General features: G+C 46.4%; 1 protein-coding gene across 1 annotated transcript in view; it reads right to left on the reverse strand.

The window, feature by feature from the left end:
• The window catches only part of CTCF (CCCTC-binding factor), an 82,892-nt gene extending 64,646 nt beyond the window's left edge, over positions 1-18,246 (reverse strand). The window contains exons 1-2 of the mRNA XM_039477850.2: positions 18,028-18,246; positions 9,582-9,698 (exon numbers count right to left, since the gene is read on the reverse strand). The gene's annotated coding sequence lies outside the window, so the exon portion shown is untranslated. The remainder of the gene's footprint in view (positions 1-9,581; positions 9,699-18,027) is intronic.
• Between the last annotated feature and the right edge of the window lie 8,210 nt (positions 18,247-26,456).

Genomic DNA, 26,456 nt, shown 5'->3' on the forward strand with positions numbered 1-26,456 from the left:
TCCAAACTCTTTCACATGGCCTACCACGTGCTGAGGGCCCTATCCCCAGATCTGCATCCAGCCTGATACACTCTCCTCTAATCACACTCAACTGCTTTGAGTAGCCAGAACATTCTAGGTCTTTCCTTTCCTGCCTCTGGGCTTTTATACATGCCATTTCCTCGTCTAGAACTATACAAGCAATTCAACTTCTCTGCACTTATTCTACATTTACACTACTATTTGAGCCCAGAGATGTGTATGTAAGAAGGCTATGAAGACCAGGTGTGGTGGCTCACACCTGTAATTCCAGCACTTTGGGAGGCTGAGGCGGGCAGATCATGAGGTCAGGAGTCCAAGACCAGTCTGGCCAACATGGTGAAACCCTGTCTCTATAAAATAAATAAATAAATAATAAAAATTTTAAAAAAGAAGGCTATCAACTACTAGGGAATTTTTTTTCTAATGACAAAAGTTGAAAACAGGCCAGGTGCGGTGGCTCACACCTGTAATCCTAGCACTCTGGGAGGCCAAGGCAGGAAGATCACCTGAGGTCAGGAGTTCAAGACCAGCCTGGCCAACATGGCGAAACTCCGTCTCTACCAAAAACACAAATATTATTAGCCAGGCATGGTGGCGAGTGCCTATAATCCCAGCTATTAGGGAGGCCGAGACAGGAGAATTGCTCACACTCAGGAGGCAGAGGTTGCAGGTTGCAGTGAGTTCAGATCGTGCCACCATACTCCAGCCTAGGTGACAGAGCAAGACTCCATCTCTCAAAAAATTAAATCAACTCCTATATTTATATATGCAGAATTTTCTCTGGATGAAAAATGAAAAATTGGTATTTATTGCCTCTGACAAAGAAAAATGAGGGATCAGAGGTGGGACTGAGAATTAATTTTCATTTTAACATTTTATATTGTTTGCAGTATTTCCCCCTCATGTGCTTACATGAAATGTGATACAGAAAATTTGCACAGCACACTTATACTTTGTTTTAAAAGTTGTATTAGATGTACATGCCTATTAATAAAAACACCAAGTCAACATACCAGACTATTAATAGTCTTCAGCTCTAGGGAAACAAAGTTAAAGGATTCTTTAGGTTCTAATGTAATTCTACAATTATCAGACTTTTCCAAAGAATGAAACTAAACATTACTTGGGTAGTATTTAAAAAAAAAAGTTTAAGACCAAATTTAAGTGAGGAACACTACAAGAACTGCCTCTGCAACATCAATCCCCTCTAACATTTGAGCAGATGCAGCAGCTTCTTCCTGCCTTACTCTCTCCTGGCTGCACTTTTGTTAACTGTTCCAGTGGGCCTCTCGATTCTACTCAAGAAGTCTAGACATTACTGCCAAGTAAACTAGGTAAAAACACCTTTTAACATTTCATTATTTTTATTAGAAAACTTCAGTGCTACTTCCTACTGTACTGAATTCCCTTTTCCCTTAAAAATTATACAATACACTTTGGGAGGCCGAGGCAGGCATAACACAAGGTCAGGAGTTCGAGACCATCTTGACCAACATGGCGAAACCCAGTCTTTACTAGATACAAAAAATTAGCTGGGCTTGGTGGTACATGCATGTAATCCCAGCTACTCAGGAGGCTGAGACAGGACAATCACTTGAACCCGGGAGGTGGAGGCTGCAGTGAGACAAGATTGTGCCACTGTACTCCAGCCTGGGTGACAAAGCAAGACTCCATCTCCAAAAAAAAAAAAAAAAGAAAAAAAAAAAAAGGCGGAGGGGGGGTCAGGCACAGTGGCTCACGCCTGTAACCCCAGCACTTTGGGAGGCCAAGGCGGGTGGATCACAAGGTCAGGAGATCGAGACCATCCTGACTAACATGGTGAAACCCACGCCTGTAGACCCAGGTACTTGGGAGTCTGAGGCAGGAGAATCACTTGAACCTGGGAGGTGAAGGCTGCAGTGACCTAAAATTGCACCACTGCACTTCAGTTTGGTGACAGAGCAAGACTCAGTCTCAAAAACAAAACTAAACTAAACAAAACACCTCTCTCATAAACATTTGCTGGTTAACAGCATTTCTTTCTTTCTTTTTTCAGATAGGTTGTTGTCACTCTTGTCATCCAGGCTGGAATGCATACAGCCTCAACCTCCTAGGCTCAGGTCCCTCCCATCTCAGCCTCCCAAGTTGCTAAGACTATAGGTGTGCACCACCATGCCTGGCTAAATTTTATATATACATATATATATATACACACACATATATAAATAAAAGACAGGGTCTCACTAAGTTGCCCAGACTGCATTCATCTATTTAAATGGGTTGTTTTATATCCCTTGCAACATGGGATGTGACTCTGTTCACTTACCCATTTCTCTACTGCTCAACAGATTTTCTGATAAATCTAACCCATTTTCCTCAGCTACAGTACTTCAGTTTAGTTCATTAACTTTTGTATTATCTAGTGGTCATCAAAGTTCAGTTTAACGCAAAACATATACAATAACCAACTACTGTGGAAGCCCAACATTATTGCTTTACCTTTCTGTATTACAGTTACATTAGTTAGATATAAATAATATTTTTCCAACAATACTTCATTCACCCTCCCTAAGTCCAACAAGGTAGATACGTCATTTTACAAATGAGGAAAAGAAAGCCCAAGGAATTCACCCCAATAGATTTGCCCAAGGCCATATAGCTATTAAGCTGCAAGACCAGGCCTTGGTGTCCCAAATGGGATTAAAAATCAAATTTATGCCCTTTTGCATTTCCTTTTATACCCAGATCAGGGACTCTTCTCCAGAAATCCTTTCCTAGTATCTTTCCCCAAACTCCTGTAACTATCTCTCCCTACACCTTGAACCCTTTTTTTTTTTTTGAGACGGAGTTTTGCAATTTTACCCAGGCTGGAGTGCAACAGCACAATTTTAACACACTGCAACCTCCACCTCCCAGGTTCAAGTGATTCTCCCACCTCAGCCTCCTGAGTAGCTGGGATTACAGGCGCCCACCACCACACCCAGCTAATTTTTGTATTTTTAGTAGAGATGGGGTTATCACCATATTGGCCAGGCTGGTCTCGAAATCCTAACCTCCGGTGATCCAGCCGCCTTGGCTTTCCAAAGTACTGGGATTACAGGCATGAGCCACCGTGCCCAGCCCACCATCAACACACTTTTATGAGATGTACAAATCTCCTGCCCCCTAGTCTACCTAAGAACCTCAGGAGAAGGTTCCTTTTCTTAATCATCTTTGAAATCCTAACATGGTGAAACCTAGTGTAATACCTGGCACAGAGTAGAAAGACATGTGTTCAAGTATAGAATGAGTACATTACAAGTGTTTTATAAATATTGTAGGCACATCTGGGTTGATCCAATTCACATTATTTCATGGAAAGTCACACCAGTATATTCAGGACCAACTAGGTTCAAAAACAAAACCTGTATCCAAAGAGCAGGTACTACCAATATAGAAAATGTATTTTTTTTCTTTTTTTTTTTTTTTTTAAAGACAGAGTTTTACTCTGTCACCCAGGCTGGAATGAAGTGGTGTGATCTTGGCTCACTGCAACCTCCACCTCCCCAATTCAAGCAATTCTCATGCTTCAGCCACCTGAGTAGCTGGGATCAAAGGCATGAGCCACCATAGTCAGTTAATTTTTATATTTTTAGTAGAGACGGGGTTTTGCCACATTAGCCAGGCAGGTCTTGAACTTCTGGCCTCAAGTGATTTACCTACCTTGGCCTCCCAAAGTGCTGAGATTACAAGCATGAGCCACCATGCCCAGCCTCAGAAAACGTAATTCTTAATTACTTGTTTATTGAGACAGGGTCTTACTCTGTCACCCAAGCTGCAATGCAGTGGTGGGACCACAGCTCACTGTAACCTCAACCTCCTGAGCTCAGGTGATCATCCTGTCTCAGCCTCCCGAATAGCTAGGATTACAGGCATGCACCACAACGCCTGACTGAAGAAAATGTAATTCTTTTTTTTTTCCCTCTACCCACAAGGACATATGGAGAAAATGTAATTCTTAAATGCCATTTACATTAAGAGCAGTATGTTAGTAACAATACTTAGTAATTGTAAAACACACAGTTAAGAATAGATGCTTGGCCAGGCACGGTGGCTCAAGCCTGTAATCCCAGCACTTTGGGAGGCCGAGGTGGGTGGCTCACGAGGTCAAGAGATCGAGACCATCCTGGTCAACATGGTGAAACCCCGTCTCTACCAAAAATACAAAAAATTAGCCGGGCGCGGTGGCTCAAGCCTGTAATCCCAGCACTTTGGGAGGTCGAGGCGGGTGGATCACGAGGTCGAGAGATCGAGACAAAACCTGGTCAACATGGTGAAACCCCGTCTCTACTAAAAAATACAAAAAATTAGCTGGGCATGGTGGCGCGTGCCTATAATCCCAGCTACTCAGGAGGCTGAGGCAGGAGAATTGCCTGAACCCAGGAGGCGGAGGTTGCGGTGAGCCGAGATCGCGCCATTGCACTCCAGCCTGGGTAACAGGAGCGAAACTCCGTCTCAAAAAAAAAAAAAAAAAAAAATACAAAAAATTTAGCTGGGCATGGTGGTGTGTGCCTGTAATCCCAGCTACTCAGGAGGCTGAGGCAGGAGAATTGCCTGAACCCAGGAGGCAGAGGTTGCAGTGACCCGAGATTGCGCCATTGCACTCCAACCTGGGTAATAAGAGCGAAACTCCATCTCAAAAAAAAAAAAAAGAATAGATGCTTTTGGCCAGGCACAGTGGCTCATGCCTGTAATGCCTGCATTTTGGGAAGCCGATGCGGGTGGATCACTTGAGGTCAAGAGTTCAAAACCAGCCTGGCCAAGATGGCAAAACCCCATCTCTACTAAAAATACAAAAAATAGCCAGGCATGGTGGTGGGCATCTGTAATCCCAGCTACTCAGGGAGGCTGAGGCAGGAGAATTGCTTGAACCCGGGAGGTGGAGGTAGCAGTGAGCCAAGATCATGTGCCATTGCACTCCAGCCTAGGCAACAGGGCGAGAATGTCTTAAAAAAAAAAAAAAAAAAGTTTTCAAAGAATTATCTTGGAGGAGCCTTAAGATCCAGCTTAGGATTTAACCATTTTATGACTTTTGATTACAACCTAAAACTTTGAGAGAGTTGGTGGGGAATGAGAAGATTAACAAAATTGGCACAAATTGTTAGGCCTTAGGAAACAGAAGAATCTCTCCAACTTTCTCTTGCCCTTTTGTCACCTTCCCTAAGGCAGCACTCTAACCTCCCATCTTTCCGATTCTGGGTCTTAAGACCCTCAAGAGTTCCATCCTATACCCTGGGAGGAGGAATGCTGACATGATGAAGCTTCCATAAAAACCTGAGCTAGGTTCAGGAGCTTCTGGAAAGCCAAGTATGTGGCGTATCCATGTGCCAGGAGGTAGTGCACCCCAACTCACAGGGACAGATGGTTCTGCACCCTCCCAGATCTTAACCTACGTATTTCTTCATCTGGCTATTTGTATCATTTAAAGTATTCTTCATGGCTGGGCATGGTGGCTCACACCTATAAAATCCTAACACTTTTGGGAGGCTGAGAAGGCAGATAACCTGAGGTCAGAAGTTGTTTTTTTTTTTTTTTCTTTGAGACGGAGTCTCACTCTGTCACCCAGGCTGGAGTGCAGCTGTGCAATCTCAGCTCACTGCAACATCCATTTCTCGAGTTCAGGTAATTCTCCTATCTCAGCCTCCTGAGTAAATGAGGTTACAGGCACCCGCCACCATACCCGGCTAATTTTTGCATTTTTAGTACAGACAGGGCTTCACCATGTTGGCCAGCCTGGTCTAGAACTCTTGACCTTGTGACCTTCCCATCTCAGCCTCCCAAAGTGCTAGGATTACAGACATGAGCCACAGTGCCTGGCTGAGGTCAGGAGCTTGAGATCAGCCTAACCAACATGGTAAAACCCCATCTCTACTAAAAATATAAAAATTGGCCAGGCACAGTGGCTCACACCTGTAATCCCAGCACTTTGGGAGGCTGAGGAGGTCGGATCACGAGGTCAGAAGCTTTCAGCATGACCAATATGGTGAAACCCTATCTCTACTAAAAAATACAAAAATTAGCTGGGTTGGTGGCATGTACCTGTAATCCCAGCTACTCAGGAGGCTGAGGCAGGAGAATCACTTGAACCTAGGTTGGGGAAGTTGCAATGAGCTAAGATCGCTCCAGCCTGGGCGACAGAGCAAGACTTCATCTCAAAAAACAAACAAAAAACAAAAATTAGCTGTGCATGGTAGTGTGCACTATAATCCCAGCTACTCCAGAGGCTGAGGCAGGAGGATCTCTTGAACCTGGGAGGTGGAGGTTGCAGTGAGCCAAGATAGAGCCACTGTACTCCAGCCTGGGCAACAGTGCAATTGTATCTCAAAAATAAATAAACAAAATATTCTTCTTAACAAACTGGCAGATCCAAAGAAGGGTTTCTGTGAACTGCTCTAGCAAATTAATGGAACCCAAGAAAGAGGTCATGGGAACCTCAACCTGAAGCCAGTTGGTAAGAAGCTTTGAAGGGCTAGACTTGCAACTGGTAGAAAGGACGGATGGTCTTATGGGACTGAACCTTAAACATGTGGAATCTGACACCATCTTGGGTAGACAGTGTTGAATGTGAATTGGAGGACACCTAGCAAATAACCACTGCTTGGCGTGTGAGGAAAATCCCTCCACCCCATCTTTGGTAACGTTAAGTTTTCTTTTGTGTTGATGGTGGTGGTTGTGTGAAAGCAAAGAAAAAATCTGGTTTAAGAGATTTTCCCCTACACAAATACTACAGAAACAAAGTAAAGAGCAGGATAGCAGAATTGTTGTATACCTCCAATGTATCACTTCTCAAATGTATCTTCTATAGAACCTATACCAAGAGAACTTCCCACCCTCAGACACTCATGCCTCATCTTGTTGAAGACCTGTGTTATCTTAGTCATACAGTTTTCATTCTGCTCCAAAAATGTGAATTTGTTTTTAACATAACAATATTTAATATTTTTTATTATTATTTTTTGAGACAGGGTCTTGCTCTATCACCCAAGCTGGAGTGCAGTGACACAACCTTGGCTCACTGCAACCTCTGCCTTCTGGTTCAAGTAATTCTTCTGCCTCAGCCTCTAGAGTAGCTGGGATTATTGGCACGCACTACAACGCCCAAGTACTGTTTTTTTTTTTTTTTGAGACAAGAGTCTCACACTGTAGCCCAGGCTGGAGTGCAGTGGCATGATCTCCACTCACTCCAACCTCCACCTCCCAGGGTTCAATCAATTCTCCTGCCTCAGCCTCTCAAGTAGCTGAGATTACAGGTGCCCACCACTACACTCTGCTAATTTTTTGTATTTTTAGTAGAGATGGGGTTTAACCATGTTGGCCAGGCTGGTCTCAAATTGCTAGCCTCATCATTTGCCTGCCTTGGCCTCCTAAAGTATGGGGATTACAGGCGTGAGCCACCATGTCGGTCTTTTTTTTTTTTTGGAGAGAGTCACTCTGTTGCCCAGGCTGATGTACAGTGGCACAATCCCAGCTCACTGCAACCTCCACCTCCCAGGTTCAAGCGATTTTCCCGCCTCAGCCTCCCAAGTAGCTGGGATTATAGGCAACTGCCACCATGCCTGGCTAGTTTTTGTATTTTTAGTAGCAATGAGGTTTCACCATGTTGACTAGGTTGGTCTCGAATTTCTGACCTCAAATGATCCACCCACCTTGGCCTCCCAAAGTACTGGGATTACAAGTGTGAGTCACCATACCTGGCCAATACTTAATATTCAATCACCAGTTAAATTACTTAATTCACCACACCCTCAATGAGCATAACTGAAATTCCAAGATGGATCATGTTTATTTTGTGACTTCAGGTACCCAGGAATCATACTACCTGATACCCTAAAGGTATTCATATCCCAGTTTGAGAAACAGAGATCTAGGCAATTAAGCTAGTCATAACACTTAAAAGTGATGAACATGCTCCTATAAACCGATTCCCTAAACTCTTAAAGGTTAGCTTTCTCAACAGTTTCTTAAATAACAGTGTTGTTTCATTTTCAGCAACTTAGTAGTATGCACTCTGGGTCAATACTCCTAAAAGAACTTGGAGGGCATAAGTTATTTCTGGAGTGACAGAATACTACCATACAGACCTTGTCCCTCCCATCTAGCAGGATAACAAGTTGCCCATTTGGAAAATAAAGTTTGGAGAATAACAGAACTTTCATTCCTATTTTCCTTCTCTTTATTTGCTCCAGGCAGAGCTTGTAAGAAAAATCTTAGAAGTCATTTGATGATTCATTCATGTAAGCTAATCTAATCTTGACATTTGTAATTTCCACTTCACTCCTTTTTGCCATTGTATATGTACAATTAAATTTTTCCACATTTTTCTATAGTATAAAAAATACGTGCTTTCTGGTACCCTGAGAAGAGATAATCTTTACAACCAGAACCCCACTTCGTTGTTTACAAGTTTCCAAAGCATAGTAGACCCCAACATTTATGAGGCCTGTTCCAAGTTCCATATAATGTCCATTATAGGCCAGGCGCGGTGGCTCACACCTGTAATCCCAGCACTTTGAGAGGCCGAGGTGGGCAGATGACAAGGTCAAGAGATCGAGACCATTCTGGCCAACACGGTGAAACCCCCGTCTCTACCAAAAATAGAAAAAAATTAGCCAGGCACGGTGGCATGCACCTGTGGTCCCAGCTACTCGGGAGGCTGAGGCAGAAGAATACCTTGAACCCAGGAGGCGGAAGTTGCAGTGAGCTGAGATTATGCCACTGCACTCCAGCCTGGTGACCTAGCAAGACTCCGTCTCAAAAAAAAAAAAGTACATTACATTTTATAGTAGAAATTATGGGCTAAATTAAATTGATAATAACTGTCACACTCTGATGCAAAATGAGCAATCAGCTAGGCTAACTCAAATTAAGACAATTTTTACTTAGGATACTAGGCTCCCCAAGAACAGGATTCCATCTGTTTCTCATCAAAATTACAAGTAGCCACAGGTCATGGACTTTCTTTTCAGGTAATTTGCCAATAGTCAAAATATACATTCCAAAGGTTTCTGCAGAACAGCAGCCACAATTTCCTGAAGTCTTTCTAGGTACACGTTCAGAATGGTACTTAACACTATACACACATTCTCATTAACTCTGAGAATAGTCATTGAGATTGGTGGCATTATTCTCTCACAAGTGAGGACTAAAGGAGTAGACAGGTTAAGTAACTTGTTCCTTATCACCCAGGTAGTATGCCATGGAACAAGTTTCAAATCCAAGACTGATTATAAAGCCTGTATGCCAGGCATCCCCAAACTTTTTACACAGGGGACCAGTTCACTGTCCCTCAGACCGTTGGAGGGCCGCCACATACTGTGCTCCTCTCACTGACCACCAATGAAAGAGGTGCCCCTTCCTGAAGTGCGGAGGGGGGCTGGATAAATGGCCTCAGGGGGCCGCAGTTTGGGGACGCCTGCAGTATGCTCTCAATCACCTGATATCCTGCATCCCCTATACCCAAGAACTAGCCAACAAATCCTCCAACTCCAGAAAGGTTGTATCACTACCACTTTTAAGATAGAAAAAATGGAAATAGCGCTCACCTCTCCGTGGCTGCAAAGTCAGTTTGAGGAGGGAAAACAGAACCCAGCTCTCAAGCCCCTGGTCAGCAATCAGTCCACTAGTGCATCTCGTTCTTTGGCTTCAAGTCCATAATCATTCTAAAAGAGAAGCACAAATCATTTTATGAAACACTAAAAATTCATACAAATACACATATAGTAAAGAGTGGCCAGACGTGATAGCGCATGCCTGTAATCCCAGCAGTTTGGGAGGCCAAGGCAGGTGGATCACCTGAGGTCAGGAGTTTTGAGACCAGCCTGACCAATATGGGGAAACCCCGTCTCCACTAAAAATACAAAATTAGCCAGGCATGGTGGCGCATCCCTGCAATCTCAGCTACTCAGGAGGCTGAGGCAGGAGAACCACTTGAACCTGGGAGGCAGAGGCTGCCATGAGCCGAGATCATGCCATGCCATTGCACTCCAGCCTGGGCAACAAGAGCAAAACTTCATATCAAAAAAAAAAAAAAAAAAAAAAGTAGGGCCAGGCACAGTAGGTAGCTCACGACTGTAATCCTAGCACTTCGAGAGGCTGAGGCAGGCGGATCACAAGGTCAGGAGATAGAGACCATCGCGGCCAACATGGTGAAACCCCATCTGTACTAAAAATACAAAAATTAGCTGGGTGTGGTGGCACTTCCCTGTAATCCCAGCTACTTGGGAGGCTAAGGCAGGAGAATTACTTGAACCAGGGAGTTGGGAGGTTACAGTGAGCCGAGAATGCGTCACTGCATTCCAGTCTGTCAACAGATTGAGACTCAGATTCTTAAAAAAAAAAAAAAAAAAGTAAAATAAGGGAAAACCAAAAACATAAGAAGTTGGGAAAGAAACAAAACACCTGTTAATATCATGTCACTAATTGAGCCATTCCATAAATGTCCATCAAGCCAATAGCAAAACATTCGCTTTTTTTTTTAAGACATTTGCTAAATATACAAAGGAATAAAGATTTGTAGGGAGCAATATAGTACTATAGGCTCACACCAGCAATCCTAACACTTTGGGAAGCTAGGGTGGGAGACTTGCCCAGGAGTACTGAGGCTCCAGCCTGCTTGACAGAGTGAGATCCTGTCTCAAAAAAACAAACAAACAAACAAACAAACAAACTCCATTGCAATACTGCAACCAAATAATGGCTCACACACTCAAACCACAAAAAAATTAATTCTGACTGCGGTAAGGGCCCTCTAACAGTTTATTTCCTTATCTTCAGCAAGCAGTGGTGGTCTTACTGATTAAGTCTGTTTACGCCACAAGTAAAGGCTACTTTCTAGTTTAGTAAGATACCTGGCAGGAGGAGCTTTCACTGACCTTTGAAAATCCTAGAAGCATAGCAATGAAATACTTTAGCCGAATAATGGAATACCTTGTTAGATGGCATTTTTTCACCCTAAATTAGAAAATAAACTGTCAAGCTTCAAGCAAAGGTAGAGTGGAACCTATCTCTACAGAAAAAAAGAAAATCCCAAGTGAAATAAAGAGTTAAATTTGAATTAAGAGTTTCCAAATAGGCTGGGCACGGTGGCCCACGCCTGTAATCCTAGCACTTTCGGAGGCTGAGGTGGGTGTATCACCTGAGGTCAGGAGTTCAAGACCAGCCTGGCCATCACGGTGAAATCCCATCTTTAAAAAAAGAGTTCCCAAATAATATGGCCATGGCCAGGTGTGATGGCTCACACCAGTAATCCCAGCACTTTGGGAGGCCATGGTAGAGGAGTGCTTGAGCCCAGAAGATCGAAGCCAGCCTGGGAAACATGGCAAAACTCTGTCTCCATAAAATATATAAAAACTAGACAGGCAGCCTGGACCAAGACTGTCTCTTGAAGAAACTAGACTCATGCCTGCAATCCCAGCACTTTGGAAGGCCAAGGTGGGCAGATCACGAGGTCAGGAGTTCGAGACAGCCTGGCCAACATGGTGAAACCCTGTCTCTACTAAAACTACAAAAATTACCTGGGCATGGTGGCACGTGTCTCTAATACCAGCTACGCAGGAGGCTGAGGCAGGAGAATTGTTTGAACCCAGGAGACGGAGTTTGCAGTGAGCCACGACCACGCCACTGCACTCCAGCCTGCGTGACAGAGTAAGACTTCGTGGAGGGGTTGGGGGAGAAAGTCCAGGCACAGTGGCTCATGTCTGTAATCCCAGAACTTTGTGAGGCTGACATCAGGAGTTCCAGACCAGCCTGCCAACATGGTGAAACCCCATCTCTACTAAAAATACAAAAATTAGCTGGGCGTGGTGACAGGCACCTGTAATCCCAAGCTACTTGAGGCTGAATCAGGAGAATCGCTTGAACCCAGGAGGCCCAGGCTGCAGTGAGCCCAGAACACGCCACTGCACTCCAGCCTGGGCAGTAGAGAGAATCTCTGTATTAAAAAAAAAAAAAAAAAAAAATTAGCCAAGCATGGTGTTGTGTGTCTGTGGTCCCAGCTACTTGGAATGCTGAGGTGGGAGGATCACTTAGGGGAGGGAGGGGTACAAGGATGCAGTGAGCCGTGATAGCACCACTGTACTGCAGCCTGGGCAACAGTGTGACACCCTGTCTCAAAAAGAAAAAAAAAAAAAAAAAGAAAAAAAAAAGCCGAGTGTGGCAGCTCACATCTGTAATCTCAATACTTTGGGAGGCTGAGGTAGGAAACTTGCTTGAGCCCAGGAGTTCAAGACCAGCCTGAGCAACACATCTTATCTCTACAAAATAATTTAAAAATCAGCTGGGCATAGTGGTATACGCCCGTAGTCCCCGCTACTTGGGAGGCTGTGGCAGGAAGACTGCTTGAGCCCAAGAGTTCAAGACTGCAGTGAGCTATGATCATGCCACTGCACTCCAATATGGGCAACAGAATAAGACTCTGCCTCAATTAAAATACATTTTTTTTTTTTGAGGCAGAGTTTCACTCTTGTTACCCAGGTTGGAGTGCAATGGCATGATCTCAGCTTACTGTAACATCCATCTCCTGGGTTCAAGTGATTCTCCTGCCTCAGCCTCTCGAGGGGCTGGGATTGCAGGTAGGCTTCACCACACCCAGCTAACTGTTTGTATTTTTAGCAGATATGGGGTTTCTCCATGTTGGTCAGGCTGGTCTCGAACTCCCAACCTCAGGTGATCCACCCGCCTTGGCCTCCCAAAGTGCTAGAATTACAGGCATGAGCCACCATGCCCAGCCAAAATACATTTTTTTAAAATAAAAGAGTTTCCAAACAATTTTGCATATGAGGTATATCTTCTAAGAGGAAATCCATCTCACAATTAGCTAAACCCCACAAAACTAATTGATATAATACTTTCTTTTCTTTTCTTTTTTTTTGAGACGGAGTTTCGCTCTTTTTACCCAGGCTGGAGTGCAATGGCGTGATCTCGGCTCACAGCAACCTCCGCCTCCTGGGTTCAGGCAATTCTCCTGCCTCAGACTCCTGAGTAGCTGGGATTACAGGCACGCACTACCATGCCCAGCTAATTTTTTGTATTTTTAGTAGAGACGGGGTTTCACCATGTTGGTCTCGATCTCTTGACCTCGTGATCCACCTGCCTCGGCCTCCCAAAGTGCTGGGATTACAGGCTTGAGCCATACTTTCTTAGATGAAGCTAAAGTCTCCTCTGTTAAGAAGCAATTTTTTGTAACACAAATAGGTGATTAGTGTATGCAGTCCAAGCAATTCTTTTGTATTGGAGTCCATTATTATCACTAACAGACCTCAAAGGGAATGAAATTTTCTGCCCCTGAAAATCCCAAGAATGACCAAAAACAAGGATCAAGTGTGTACGAATATACTGTCCTGACCCTGACCTTTGGACTGTATGTTAACAGTCTACATGCAACGCCACACCTTTGCATTCAAATATTAAATCACTGAGAAAATGCACAAAGATACTAACAGGGAAGATACGAAGACAGACTACAGAAAGTTTAGGGGCGCTTAAAAAAAAAATGGGCTGGGCACCGTGGCTCACACCCAATCCCAGCACTTTGGGAGGCCAAGGCAGACAGATTGCTTGAGCCCAGGAGTTTGAAACCAGTCTATGTAACATGAGAAAACCCTGTCTCTAGAAAAAATTAGTCCCAGCTGCCCAAGAGGCTGAGGTGGCAGGATCATTAGAGCCAGGAGGCAGAGGCTGCAGTGAGCTGTGATTACACCACTGCACTCCAGCCTCGGTGAAAGAGTAAGACCCTGTCTTAAAAAACCAAACCAAACCAAACTAAACAAAAGAACCCCTCAACAATAGAACAAATGTGGTATGACAAATTTTTTTTTTTTTTTTTTTTGAAACAGAGTCTCACTCTGTCACCTAGGCTGGAGTGCAGTGGCACGACCTCGGCTCACTGCAACCTCCACCTCCTGGGTTCAAGCAATTCTCCTGCCTCAGCCTCTGGAATAGCTGGGCACCACCATGCCCAGCTAATTTTTATATTTTTAGTAAAGATGGAGTTTCACCATGTTGGCCAGGCTGGTCACCATGCCCAGCTAATTTTTATATTTTTAGTAAAGATGGAGTTTCACCATGTTGGCCAGGCTGGTCTCAAACTCCTGACCTCAGGTGATCCGCCCACCTCAGTCTCCCAAAGTGCTGGGATTACAGGCATGAGCCACCATGCCCAGCCTACAAATCTACACATCAGTTGAGAACCATGGTCTTGAAAGTTGTACGTTATTTGCCATTATTGTTCTTTTTAAATCATCATGCATCTAAGTTGTTTGAAGAGGGAGCTAATTTTTGTCAAAACAGTCTGAAGTCATCTGGAGCCAAAACAGGTAAATTAGGCAGACAGATGGTCTAGCTTAAAAAAATTAGGTAGTCTATATTGTAGATGATGTGGAGTCCTTGTGAGGGCAGCCACATCCCTAAAGAAAGGGGGAAAAAAAAAAAAAAAAGCAGTCTCCAGAGGTGACTTTGGCCAGGAGGCACCAGCCTGCAAGGCTCTGCCCAGGATCCCTCCACAGAGCCTTAAGTCAGCCATAACTGGCTTCCACCAAGGAACACCCCCCACCCCCCCACCGCCCCACCGCCCCACCCCCGCACCCCCCCCCACAACCAAGCCATTCAGAAATCCCAGGTGTGTCCTCATTTGTGTGTGTACTTTAAAATATACTAAAGCTTTTAGAATTTGAATGCATCTTAAGGACAACTTCACCTAAATTCTTATATAGATCGAACGGATCCCCCTAAAATAAACCTTTACAACTACTATCAAATAGGCACTATTTTTTTATGTAGGCAAACATTCTTGTTTTAAATATCCCCACATCACTAATTCAAATAATAGGTCCTCGTAGGGCACGGTGGCTCACGCCTGTAATCCCAGCACTTTGGGAGGCCGAGGTGGGTGGATCACGAGGTCAAGAGATGGAGACCATCCTGGTCAACATGGTGAAACCCCGGCTCTACTAAAAATACAGAAAATCAGCTGGGCATGGTGGCGCGTGCCTGTAATCCCAGCTACTCAGGAGGCTGAGGCAGGAGAATTGTCTGAACCCAGGAGGTGGAGGTTGCAGTGAGCCGAGATCGCGCCACTGCACTCCAGCCTGGGTAGCAAGAGCAAAACTCCGACACACACACACACACACACACACACACACACACACACACACACAAATAGGTCCTAGCCAGGTGCAGTGGCTCACACCTGTAATCCCAATACTTTGGAGGGGGTGGGGAAATCACCTGAGTCCTCAGGAGTTCGAGACCAGCCTAGCCAACATCATGAAACCCAGTCTACTAAAAATACAAAAATTAGCCACGCGTGGTGGTGCATGCCTGTAATTCCTGCTACTTGGGAGGTGGAAACAGGAGAATCGCTTGAGCCCCGGAAGCCGCGGTTTCAGTGAACTGAGATCGCACCACTACACTCCAGCCTGGGGGACAGAGCAACACTCCGTCTCAAAAAAAAAAAAAAAAAAAAAAGTCCTTTGGGTTACCCTAACACAGGCGTCCCCAAACTTTTTACACAGGGGGCCAGTTCACTGTCCCTCAGACCGTTGGAGGGCCGCCACATACTGTGCTCCTCTCACTGACCACCAATGAAAGAGGTGCCCCTTCCTGAAGTGCGGCGGGGGGGCCAGATAAATGGCCTCAGGGGGCCGCAGTTTGGGGACGCCTGCCCTGACATATCAATTCATCCTCAATTTATTCTCTCTGTAGATTTAGTTTTCTAATAAAAACAAAACAATTTATGATTCCTGGCATATAGGAATCTCAAAGGATATCAACTGTGTAGAATAGGTCTCTTCCAGTAAAACAGCATAAATGACATAAGCCCAACAAGCCGATGACTGCATAGGAAAGAACCAAACCAAGAAGCAAACTATGGTCTATAGAGCACAGTACTAATCCGGGAAAACAAGCTTTACTCCTGGCTCCAGTACACACCTGCTGTATTTTAATTTTTAACTCATGTTGAGCTTATTTTAATAAATAATACATGCCACTTAACCACAATTTGCAAAAGAAAACAAAATCACAGAAGAATGCAATAAATTACACAATTACTAATATATTAGATAATTAAAGGTGATTCTATTCCCAGATCTAACTCTCAATCAACGCTACTGCATTTAGTTACTTAGTGTGGAAGAGGGGTGTAGAAGGAACATTTTACAGGGTCCAAAAGGATACGTAGAAAGCGTGCCTGCCTACGAAGACTGCAGTGAGGAGCTACAGATTGAGATTACATAGTGGACCGAACAACTTTGCTTAGGACCAGGCTGTTTAATATCTTCATAAACTGAACATAGCTTCCTTCCTTTAAAAAATTTTTTTCTTTTCTTTTACCAAAAACTCCTGAGAATATACCAAGTAACTAAAAAAAAGTTAATCCAGACTTTCTTCTCTCCAAAACAACCCAAACTGATATATCAACTGCTGCACTGAACTATATTAAGGCACTAGAATATTTAAGGAAAAACAAAAGACTCCCGCAATTCAACGCGAAGCTTTTTTTAGTGAAGAAAGAAAACTTAAGGAACGAGTAAATTTAAATACCTGCCCTGTTTAACTTCCTTTCCCACCTATGCAGACCTGGAATTTTAACTTTCCTAGTTGATCCAAACTCAAAGTACGAAGATTACGTATGCGAATGTTTACTTAATACTGAACTCGGGGCTACAGGAAGTCTCCTACTAAAGAGCAGTTACATTAGACGTAGATATTTATAAACCATCTGCAGCGAGTGACCCAGGATTCAATTACAACATCAACCCTCGTATTTAATTGTATGGGCAAACTACCAGTCGAATCAAGAATAAATTCATTCTGCCCTACTGGCGCTTTAGATCGGGTTGCACAATGCTGGGCAGAACCGTCTTTGCCTAGCCCTAGAGCATCAGGTACAAAGTTAGCGTTAGGGCATTTTAAAAGCGGGAGGGAAACTGAAGAGTCGCCTGAACCGACTTAGCCCATACTCCCAAATTCAGAAATTTGTCACGTCACTTGAGATCAGAGTGAAATTAAGTTTCGGTCCCTTTGAGATCTCTGAGCGCACAAAGTCAGGCTGCTATCACTCCAAGTGGCTGGGGAGTCCGAGCCACGCTGGACAAAAACTACTTGGTGCGGAACTTGCATCTTTTCCGCCCACCGTTGGGGGCCCGCATCGGTCGGGTCCTGCAGGCAGCCCGCGCACAAGTTTGGGGGCGCAACGGGGCCCAGCGGGGAAGGCGAGCGCGCGTCCCCCCGCCCGCTCAGGCGGCGTAGAGGTGCGAGCAGCTCAGCCAGCCTTGCAGAGGGAGCTCTCGGCAGCTCTGGGGTCCCTCTGCTCGCAGCCGCTGCAGCGCCGCCTGCGCCACTCGGCGGAGACGGAGACCAGCGGCGGCGACGCGCGGACTGGGAGCGACCGCCGAGCGGCCAAGCAGCTGGGAAGGCACACAGAGCGGCCGGGTAGGTTCCGGGGACGGGGCGGACTGGAGGAGGGGCAACCCGAGACGCGACGGCCAGGGCCCGGCACCCAGTAGGGTACCGGGACCTGGCTGCGCGCGCGGCGGCAGCGGGTCCTAACGCTTGAGTTAGACGGGCGCCGAAGCCCGGCCGCGGAGATAGCGTCTCAGCTGGGGCCACCCGCCGCGGGAGGGGCTGAGGACACAGGACAGGGCGGGCCGCGGCCCGGCAATCGGCCGGCCAAGAGCCGGCCTCGAGGGCAGAGACAAAGGAAGGAAAATGGAGTCGCTGAGCGCGCGGGCCTCTGCCGCCGCCGCCGCCCGAGGCCTAGCGCGCTGCCAGGAGGGAGGCCTAGCGGGCGGGCGTGGGGGTGGGGGGACGGCGGGGCCACGGCGGCGACGGGCAATGGCGGCAGCCGCGCCGCAGCAGGGACGGTAGAGGGAGACAAACACCCCCCGGCGGCGGCGCTGGCGCCGGGCTGCAGCCAGCGCCGACCGGAGCGGCCCCATCGTGACACCTAGAGGCGGCCCGCGAAACCTCCTCCACCCCGGGCCCCCTTACCTCCGCGCCACACCCCCCGCGGCGCCCGCTCCGCCGCCGCTCCACGGCTCCGGCCACCCGGCGTCTCCGGCCAGCTCCGCGCGTCTGCACCGGCTACCGCCGCCGCCGCTGCCGCCTAAGAAGCAGCACCGCGCACGGTTTAATCGCTCCACAGGCTCGGACACAAAATGGCGGCGGCGCGGTGCAGTGCGCCTGCGTCGGCGCTGCCGGGGCCGCGGGTGCTGATAAGGGAAGGGACGGGTGGGGGGGCCGGCAGGGCGGCGAGTGGAGGGCGGGGGAGGATAGGTGAGGGGAGGGGTTGGCGCAGGGCAGCATGGGAGGCGGCCCCGGGCGCCAACTTTCAAAAGCGGGCGCGATGGCGTCACGGGACGCGCCGCGAGTCGCGTCGTCACGCCGCACGCGCCCTTCCGAGCCCTCGCCGGGTCGCGCGTGGGCTCTGCTGGCGCCGCGGCGTCTCGGCTCCCTCTGGGTGGGGCTTCCTGGCGGAGGCCGCCGCCCCTGGGAGGTGCCAGATCCAGCCCGCTTGACCTGATTCCTCAGCTGCTGTCTACGGACCCCTGAACCCGCAGAGGGTTGAAAAAGTGGGGGTGGCTGGAGGAAGCGCGCGCCGGGCCGGTCCGTGGGGCTGAGGAGGCTTCCGGGCCCGGCCCCGCCCAGTCTCCGCCCCAGCCAGGCCCGACCCGCCCTCTGAACGTCGCACTGCTGCCCGCCACCGAGTAAGGCCGGGTCGGTTCCCGCGCGACCGACAACTGGAAGGGCTGTCCTTGCTCGGCGGCTTTTGGTGATCTCTCTGCCCTAGAAAAGGGCCACTTAAAAGCGGGTGCAAGAGAAGAGGGGGAGGGCCTCCTATTGGTGTCCCCAGGCCACCTCAGCCCGGAGAGGCAGCGGAAGACCAGACTTGATGCTTTAACGTGATCATAGCAGTCACTTTTTGCCGAAAGGATTCTGTATTTAGCGCTGTGTAATTCTGGGGAAACGTGCATTTCTTGTCTTTGCGGGAGAGCTGTTCTCTGTGGGTGGAGGCCTTCAGTCCCACCCCTCCCCAGGAGGCGCCTGCGGACCCTTCCCAACCTTCAGTCAAGTTGGCCAAGAACTGACTGCAAGGTGCTGGCGTCTCTGGGAAGAGAGCCTTTTGGTACTTAGCGGGGATATGACTCTTCCCTTAGATATCAAATGGACTCAGCGTCTAGGGAGCAGCTTCTGCTCCATTCAGCTGACTGTTCTGTTGTGAGAATGCTGGCCCAATAACAGGTATTCTGGGGATTTTTTTGGTTTTGTTTTATTTTGTTTTTTTCTTAAAGGAATCAAAAATCTATTTTTTAAAATGTCAAATACCCAGAGTTTTTAGATGTTAGCAACTAAATCAGACGTTTTTAAACTTCACGAGCTGATTAAACCACACAAATGAGCTGTCAGTTTATGACCCCTGGTTTGGCTTGGAGGAAAGAGTAAAGAAAAATTTCATGGCCAAATCCTGGGGCACTCCAATATTGGGAAGTTAATGGAGAAGGAGTCTGAAAGGGAGCATCTAAGAAGTCATGAAATCTAGCGCTGCGTTCTGGAATCCCCGGGAAGAGAAGGTTTCAGTTAGGAGGCATCAGCTGTACGGCCTGGTAAACTTGGGCCAGAGATGTGGCTATTGGATTAATCATCTTGCAGGTCACTGGAGAATTCACTGATGGCCTTGGCTTGATTCATGTGGGTAAATCAAATCAGGGAGGTGGACCTGACCGGAATGGGTTGAAGAGTGACCAAGAAAGTGAGGAAATGGAGACAGCACATGTATGCAATTTGAGAGAGGTTTTGCTGTAAAGGGACCAGAGAAGTTTGGGAATATAGAAGGAAGAGATGTTTTAAAAGATGGCAGGGGCCAGGTGTGGTGGCTCACACCTGTAATCCCAACACTTAGGGAGGTGGAGGCAGGTGGATCACCTGAGGTCGGGAGTTCAAGACCAGCCTGGACAGTATGTTGAAACCCTGTCACTTTTTTTTTTTTTTTTTTTTCCTTTTTAGACAGAGTGTCTCTCTGTGGCCAGGTTGGAGTGCAGTGGCGTGATCTCTGCTCACTCACCTCCCAGGTTCAAGCGATTCTCCTGCCTCAGCCTCCCGAGTAGTTGGGACTACAGGTGTGTGCCACCATGCCCAACTAATTTTTGTTTTTGTTTTTTTTTTTTTTTGAGACGGTGTTTCGCTCTTGTTACCCAGGCTGGAGTGCAATGGCGCGATCTCGGCTCACCGCAACCTCCGGCTCCTGGGTTCAGGCAATTCTCCTGCCTCAGCCTCCTGAGTAGCTGGGATTACAGGCACACACCACCATGCCCAGCTAATTTTTTGTATTTTTAGTAGAGACGGGGTTTCACCATGTTGACCAGGATGGTCTCGATCTCTTGACCTCGTGATCCACCTGCCTCAGCCTCCCAAGGTGCTGGGATTACAGGCTTGAGCCACAGCGCCCGGCTAATTTTTGTATTTTTAGTAGAGACAGGGTTTCACCAAGTTGACCAGGATGGTCTAGATCTCTTGACCTCGTGATCCACCTGCCTGGGCCTCCCAAAGTGCTGGGATTATAGGCATTAACCAGCATGCCTGGCCCTGTCTCTAGTAAAAATACAAAAATTAGCTGGATGTGGTGGTGCATCCCTGTGATCCCAGCTACTTGGGGAGCTGAAGCAGGAGAATCACTTGAACCTGGGAGGCAGAAGTTGTAGTGAGCCAAGATTATGCCACTGCACTCCAGCCTGGGCAGCAGAGCAAGCAACTCCATCTAATAAATAAATAAATGATGGTAGGCTTCCCAGAGCATGTTTATGCACCTGTGGGGAAGAAAGATGGATGATATAGGAGAGAGAAGGCTTGCTTGACTCATATAAGGAGTGAAATCCATGATAAGGAAACAGGGAGAGTTGACCTTGGAGAGGGACAGGGATGCTTCCACTCATCATAAGGGCAACAAAGGTGAAAACAGATGCAAATTCAGGGGAGAGGGAAGGCAAGTCCTTAATAGTACTGCCTTGGTGGCAGTGGGTATTCATCTGAGGTTTGTGATCACAACTTTAAAGGTAAATCACTTGGTGCAGTGTGTTGGTTTTTCTCCAACATTCATCTGCTTGTGTAGAGACATGAAGAAAAGGGATAGTATAGCTTCTCAATACCAGGACCCAAGTTTTCTCATTTCTAATCCCAGTTACTTATACCATTAGATACTATTCTAGAAATGTGTAAAGTATTTGAAAAATTTACATGTGACCCTTCTTTTTCTAGAAACCAAGTTATCCCATTTGCCTCTTATGTGCACATTAGTACTCAAGCATAAAGAAAAGGCAAACTTAGAGGAAAATTACCAAACAGATGCCTCTGGAATATTTGCATTTTGCATTCTCCTCAGCCCCTCACCACAAATAGCTCTTGTTATACTTAGGAACTTATGTACTAGAAACAACAAAGCTAATGTGCACATAGGAAGACCCTGTCTCTACAAAAAATTTAAAAATTAGCTGAGTGTGGGTGGCACATGACTGTGGTCCCAGCTACTTGGGAGGCTGAGGTGGGAGGATCGATTGAGCCCAGGAGGTTGAGGTTACAGGGAGCCATGTTTGTGCAACTGTACTCCAGCCTGGGTGATGAAGCAAGACCCTGACTCAAGAAAATAAAAAAATAGGGCAGGTGCAGTGGCTCACCCCTGTAATTAATCCCAGCACTTTGGAAGGCTGAGGCAGGAGGATCACTTGAGCCCAGGAGGTTGAAGCTGCAGTGAGCCCTGATTGTGCCACTGCATTCCAGCCTGAGCGGCAGAGCAAGACATTGTCTCAAAAATAAATAAAAATTTAAAAGCTGACTTGCATTTAAACTTTAGCTTTTCTTTCTAGTAACATTAATAAGCTAATTAGTTCACTTTATCTTAATATTTTACCTCAAATCATCTTCCTTTTTTTTTTTTTTCCTTTTTGTGGAGATGAGGTCTTACTATGTTGGCTAGGCTGGTCTCAAACTTCTGGGCTCAAGCAGTTCTCCTGTCTTGGCCATCCAGAGTGCTGGGATTATGGGTGTAAGCCACCACACTTGACCCTACCTTCTTTATCTTTGAGAGTAAACTGGCTGGGCGCAGTGGCTCATGCCTGTAATCCCAGCATTTTGGGAGGCCAAGGCAGGTGGATCACGAGGTCAAGAGATCGAGACCATCCTGGCCAACAGGGTGAAACCCCGTCTCTACTAAAAATAGAAAAATTAGCTGAGCATGGTGGCACACGCCTATAGTCCCAGCTACTTGGGAGGCAGGAGAATCGCTTGAACCTGGGAGGTGGAGGTTGCAGTGAGCCAAGATCACACCACTGCACTCCAGCATGGGCAACTCTGTCTCCTCCCTCTCAAAAAAAAAAAAAAAAAAAAAAAAATCTAACCCTGACCTTCACATGCAGGACCAGAAACCCAATGTGGTTTGTACCCTAAGAGCAGATTTCTTCCTTGGGGACTTGTCAGGTACATAGGAGCTTGCTTGATAGGCAGAATGCTGTTACCAACTGGCGAGTGGACCAGAGTCCTCATGCTGGCAGAAGGCATATTGATCCCCTATAGGAGCGCATCCTAGGAAGCCAAATTACTAGAAAGATTTGATGAGCAGTTAATTAGATCAAGCAATGTTATTATCTTATGATTCTCAGAACAGTTGTATTTCCGAGATGTTCCTTGGCTCCTATTATTACCGCCTGTAAAGCTTGAAATAATTGTGATCATTTACATGTTTTTTTTTTGTTGTTGTTTTTTGTTTGTTTGTTTTTTTAAAAAAAAACCTCTTTAATCAAGATAATCAACCAATGAACGGGAGATGTGTTTGATTTTCTAAGAAACAATGGGCAGGAATCTTCTTTGGGGTCCGGCCTCTTGGGGGTCCGGCCTATAGTTACATGTGAACACTCCTGTTTTCTCTATACCTACTGAGAACATGTGTGAGACGTGATTCAGTTCAGCAAATAATTATTGAATACCTTCTTGTGTGCAGCTTCCTGTTCTAGGCACTGGAGATTCAAAGATGACTCACAATGTGTTTCCTGCCCTTAGACTCAAAATTTAACTAGTAAAACTGGTTGAAACAAACAGGCTGGGTGTGGTGACTCATGCCTGTAATCCCAGCACTTTGGAGGCCGAGGCGGGTGGATCACAAGGTCAGGAGATTGAGACCATCCTGTCCAACATGGTAAAATGCCATTGAAAACCCGTCTCTGCTGAAAATAGAAAAATAGCTGGGTATGGTGGCATGTGCCTGTAATCCCAGCTGCTTGGGAGGCTGAGGCAGCAGAAACACTTGAACCACAGAGTCGGAGGTTGCAGTGAGCCAAAAATTTGCCACTGCACTCCAGCCTGGATGACAGAGTAAGACTCCATCTCAAAAAACAAACGAAATTAATGGAATAATTGTTATAGTGGAAAGAAATGAGCTCACAGCTAAAGGCGTTAATCACTCCAGGAGTATCTCATTTCAGCTGGGTCTAAAGGACTAACAAAGCATTAACAAGTGACACGAAGACATGTAGAGTGAAGAGCCACGGTCAAAGGCATAAAAGTTTACAGGAGTATTTGGGGGACAGCGAGTCATCTTACACCATTGGACGAGGGTGTAGAGTAGTGATGCTAAACCTTTAAAGACATTTGGAAAGCTTTCATTGTCTACCCACATCAACTAACAAGGCTAACCACTTTCTTCCAACGTTTTAATTTTTCCCTGAGACAGAGTCTTGCTCTGTCACCCTTGCTGGAGTGTAGTAGCATGATCTTGGCTCACTGCAACCTCTGCCTTCCAGGTTCAAGCAATTCTCCTGCCTCAATCCCCTGAGTAGCTGGGATTAGAGGCACATACCACCACTCCCGGCTAATTTTTGTATTTTTAGTAGAGATGGGTTTTTACCATGTTGGCCAGGCTGGTCTCCAGCTCCTGACCTCGTGATCTGCCCACCTTGGCCTCCCAAAGTGCTGAGATTGCAGGCATGAGCCACCAAGCCTGGTCTCTTCTTTTTTTTATTTTGACACAGAGTTTACTCTTGTTGCCCAGGCTGGAGTTCAATGGCGCCATCTTGGCTCACTACAACCTCTGTCTCCTGGGTTCAAGTGATTCTTCTGATTCTTCTGCCTCAGCCTCCTGAGTAGCTTGGACTACAGGCATGTGCCACCATGCCTGGCTAATTTTTTTGTATTCTTAGTAGAGATGGGTGTCTCCATGTTGTTCAGACTGGTCTCGAACTCCTGACGGGTGATTCACCTGTCTTGGCCTCCCAAAGTGCTAAGATTACAGGCTTGAGTTACTGCGCCTGGCCCTCTTCTAACATTTTAAAGATTCATCCTTCCGTATCGTCTCCTGGCTAAATTGTAGGAGTTTTTTTCCTTATTACTGTCTGCTTTCTTCAGACCCCTGTGAAAGCCTTATTTATTTATTTATTTATAAGATGGAGTTTCTCTCTTGTTGCCTAGGCTGGAGTGCAATGGTGTGATTTCGACTCATTGTAACCATCTCCTGGGTTCAAACAATTCTCCTGCCTTAGCCTCCCAAGAAGCTGGGATTTTGTATTTTTAGTAGATATGGGGTTTCTCCATGTTGGTCAGGCTGGTGTCAAACTTCTAACCTTAGGTGATCCACCTATCTCGGCCTCTCAAAGTGCTAGGATTACAGGTGTGAGCCATGGCACCTGACCTATTCATTTATTTATTTTGAGATGGAGTCTTGCTCTGTTGCTCGAGCTGGAGTGTAGTGGTGTGATCTTGGCTCACAGCAACCTCTGCTTCTTGGGTTCAAGTGATTATCCTGCCTCAGCATCCTGAGTAGCTGGGACTACAGCAGGGTGTGACCACACCCAGCTAATTTTTTTGTGATTTTAGTAGAGATGGAATTTCACTGTGTTAGCTAGGATGGTCTCCATCTCTTGACCTCATGATCTGCCCACCTTGGCCTCCCAAAGTGCTGGGATTGCAGGCATGAGCCACTGCACCTAGCCAGCCATATTTATTTTTTACCTCTCAGCTCAAATGACTGTTCTCTAAAGTATACTAGACCTACATCCTGTTCCTAGACCTACATCTCACGTTTTAGAAGTTGATTAATTTTGTTTTCTGTGTTCTTATCTGCATTTTCTAAACATGCATGGATCACTCTTCATAATCCGTCTCTGTTTTTCATTTTGCAAAACACCTTCATGTCTTCCTTTTCAAGTGATGTTCACAGCTCTATTTGATGAGGCAGGCAGTTTTCTCCTAAATTCAGAAATGAAGTGACTTGCCCAAGGATGTCTGGCAACTTGTTGGCAAAATCAGAATGAGTACAGTAGTCCCCCCTGCCCTTGTTGGCAGCTTCACTTTCTGCTGTTTTCTGCTCTTGGTTCCCCATGGTCAACTGCAGTCTGAAAATACTAAATGGAAAATTCCAGAAATAAACGATTTATAAGTTTTGAATTGCACACCATTCTGAGTAGAGTGATGAAATCTCACAACATCCTGCTGCATACTGCCTGGAATGTGACTCATTGCATTGTCCAGCATACCCATGCTGCATACACTACCACCTACCTGTTAGCCACTTAGTAGCCATCTCCAGCCATCTTGGTTATCAGATTGAAAAAGCATACTATATGTAGGGTTTGGGACTATCCTTGATTTCAGATCTACCAGAGGGCATGGAACATAAAAAATGGGAGACTGCGGCCTGGCACGGTGGCTCACACCTATAATCCCAGCACTTTGGTAGGCTGAGGTAGGCAGATCATGAGTTCAGGAGTTTGAGAGCAGCCTGACCAACATAGTGAAACCACATCTCTACTGAAAATACAAAAAATAGTGGGGCGTGGTAGCACATACCTGTAATTCCAGCTACTCCGGAGACTGAGGCAGGAGAATCGCTTGAACCCAGAAGGTGGAGGTTTCAGTGAGCTGAGATCATACAACTGCACTACAGCCTGAGCAACAGAGCAAGACTCCATCTCAAAAAAAAAAAAAAAAAAAATAGGGGACTGCTGTACCAGGTCTTCAGCCCCACCCTCTCCTTCCTTTTTACGCATTGGCTGCATAGCGTTTCTCACTCTGTTAGACAACATGTCTATTTTTATAGGAATCTCTGGAGATGATGCTTTAGCCCTGGGGCTACCTTGGAAGGGCAAGGGAGGTCTTTCAGGGGTCTCTGGGCCTCCTTGCTCCTTGACTCTGCCAATTCTCCAAATTTTATGTGATTTGTTTCGGGGGGAGAAAGATTTTTATCCCAACACAAGTTGGATGATACTGCCTTAACCCAAAAGAAGGGCTTTTTTTTTTTTTTTTTTTCTTTCTGAGACGGAGTTTCGCTCTTGTTACCCAGGCTGGAGTGCAATGGCGCGATCTCGGCTCACTGCAACCTCCGCCTCCTGGGTTCAGGCAATTCTCCTGCCTCAGCCTCCTGAGTAGCTGGGATTACAGGC

Source organism: Saimiri boliviensis, chromosome 1 (assembly GCF_048565385.1).
Source record: "Saimiri boliviensis isolate mSaiBol1 chromosome 1, mSaiBol1.pri, whole genome shotgun sequence".
Taxonomy (NCBI): Eukaryota; Metazoa; Chordata; class Mammalia; order Primates; family Cebidae; genus Saimiri; species Saimiri boliviensis.